This window comes from Patagioenas fasciata, chromosome 3 (genome assembly GCF_037038585.1).
Source record: "Patagioenas fasciata isolate bPatFas1 chromosome 3, bPatFas1.hap1, whole genome shotgun sequence".
NCBI classification, from domain to species: Eukaryota; Metazoa; Chordata; class Aves; order Columbiformes; family Columbidae; genus Patagioenas; species Patagioenas fasciata.
The window spans coordinates 46,734,976-46,738,047 of record NC_092522.1 but is presented as its reverse complement, the minus strand read 5'-3'; positions in this window follow the sequence as shown (position 1 = coordinate 46,738,047).

The following is a 3,072-nucleotide window of genomic DNA, read 5'->3' as shown; positions in this document are numbered from 1 at the left end:
TTGCTACGGTCTCAGAGCACAATTTACTCGTTGGATCATCACTGCTTACTCAGTGTGGCAAAATGGTTGGGGGCTAAGTGTCATCTACTCCAGTTATGATCTCAAAACACTGCATTCTTCTAAGAAAGCAAGAAAAGTGCATCTTCTCAGCAGCTATAGGGACCATCTCAGAATGGTAGAGAACTGCAAAAGAGGCTGGAAATTTTTAAGTCTGAAAAATTAAACTTCTACGATAATCTCTATCAATAAGTTCTTGGTATATCATGTAGAAGATTAACTCAAATATCTTACGAGGGAGATGGATACATATAACAATACTTATTTATTTAATAAAAAGCCAGGAACCACAGTTGGGGAACAAAACAAGAGCCAGGAATACATAAAGCAGGAAAATCCTCAAGTGCACGTAGAGGATAAATTCTGCAGAAAGTCAGCAAAGCTGTGCTTCAGCCTTGTATGTTCAGGGATAGATCTGATGGTTTGTGGGGGAAATGGTGGATAAACACCATTCTAATAGGTGACATTTGCACATAGTAAGCCTATAAATAATGAATACTAATCTACGGTGAGCAGACTCCACCAACACTACTTCAGGTTTCTTTATGGTGCCCAGTACTGACTGGTGTGATCTACTGGAAAGAATTCTGCATGGTCTGCATCTTTTTCTCCTTCCAGCCGTGAAACAAATACTGTAATACAACCCACATTTCCCTAGGAGAACAACATTTCTTAGAGTAATCTTTACTTCTATAAAAGTAGTTTGTTTTGAGGTGGACAGGCTTGATGTTTTCCTCATATTCAACCTCAGGAAGCATAAGAAATAGACAATTCTTATGTACGTTTCACAGAGGATATACAGGAAAAAAAGAAGGGTTGGGGAGTAGATCTGATCAGCTCTGCAAGGAAGCCAAAAGCATTGTGGTGACACACTCATGTTCTGAGTCTTCCACAGGGTCTTTGATGTTTGGGGCCTTTGTGGTAAAATCAAAGCACGAGCGTTGCCTCTGGCAGAAGCACCCTGCCATTTGTTTGCCCTCCAGAGCTTCCATTAGGTCCTTCAGGTCTCCGGTGTTCACTGAAGAAAATAAGCCAATTAAACTATCAGCCAGAGATTAAAAATGGTGCTACAAGGTTGGGAGAAGAACAGAAATTTTATTAAACTCTTTGGAGCTCTACAATCATGTTTGTACAAAACTGCCCGAAGACCTAGTGCAAGAAAAGTTTGCAGGAATTACATTTTCTTCACAGTAGATATAGTTGCACAGCAAAAAAAAAAAAATTACGAGAATTCTGTGCCTAAAACAAGCTTAATCCCCGTGCCACAGTATGCGTGCAAAAAAGTGAAATTAAAAGTGACTGCAACCAATCACAGTAATGAATTAAGCACTCTCAGACACAGGAGATTTAAACAACAATGTGAAAGGTACAGATATTAAATTTTAAATAGATTACTCTAATGATTATCTCCTGTGTAACAGATATTTACCCACCTAAACTGAGGATGAAATATGTGTATCATTTTTAGTGAAGTAATTTGTTAAAAACACATACATGGAGTTAAACAGAAAACTGAAGAAACCCTGTAGGGAGAATAATTTCACAGGAAGAGCCCCACTGGGTAAACCAATCAGAAAAAATATTTACAAAACTGATTTTATAAGCCATTCTGAGAAAGGGGCACAACAGGCCAAACTTCATTTCAAAATATGCCGTTTTGCCTCTTAAAACAATTGAACTTAAACAGTGGGTAATTTGGCCATATTCATACACAAGCAAATTGTAATTCTGCCACATTAATTTCTGATGTGCTGACAGGCTAGAACGCACTGTAAATGGCAACAGGCACACTGGTTACATTCCTCTTGTGAGCATAATTAAATTGAAAATGAAAGCCTGCTCATCATCCTAAGCTTAAATGACTGACATGTAAATAATTTAAGTTGTACATTTTCTACCAAGTGCAGTTGAAAGGTAAATGCAATGAAAAGAAAAAACATTTTAAAACAAAAACCCAAAAATTTCATCCACAAAAGAAGTTGTAGCAGAAAATATTTTAATTCGCATTTAATAGATTCAAACATAGCGAAGATTCAGAATTGTTTAAATCTCAGTAAACAGTTCCAACATTGATTTTGATTTTAATAAATATTCCTTTTTAATAGGCTAGCTATATGGAGGAATTGTAAAGTGATGAACTGCTGATTGCTACTTTATAAACATAAGCATCTAGATTATTTACAATATATTACAGGCCATTTTCCAGAAAAGCACAAAGCAAGGTCAGATAAAGGCAACCCAGCCATCAAAACACAACTCAAGAAAGTGTGGCACAGTGTATTCCATGCACATATCATGACATACAGCACAAATCATCAGCTGAAGTAGAAAACCACTTCTGTTATTCCAGCTTACACAGGTCTCTGTATTTTGCTGGTTTAATTCTATATTCTCACCTTCCTCTGCAGGCACTGAAGAGCAAGTTGTTCAGCAACAGCGCCTTACAGGTTACCTGTGCAGTTTGCACCAAGACTTTTTTACCATTTCACTTAAGTCTTCACAACTTGTGGAAGACAAACCATGCTTCTCTGTCTTCTCACTACCTCTGGGATTACAATCATTGTGTCATTTCTAAAAAGAAATGTACTTTTACTCTGAAAGAAATGGCAGACAACATTGAGAAGCTGATTTCCAAAAGGGAGCTGGAATTTAAAATTGTTTACAGGTCATGAACAGTGTCACCAACCTTATTCTTCAGTATAAAAACATATCTGTAAATTTCTAAAATTTAATTTAACATATAAAGAACTAAGTCATCCATCTCACATGGTAAAACTTCATACGCAGCACAGTCACAGAATGTACATCAGATGCAGTAAAAAACATGATAACAGGAAAATTATTTCAACTGATTTGTAACAAGAAAAAAAAAATCTTATGTCCTATTTCTACCATGACAAATGAAATGCCTTCCATATTTGACCACCAAGCGAGATGTACCTTCAAATGCAACAGAACTTCCCCATCCACAGCACTTGCTGTTCAGCTGCATTCCTGTGTCTTCATTACACAACG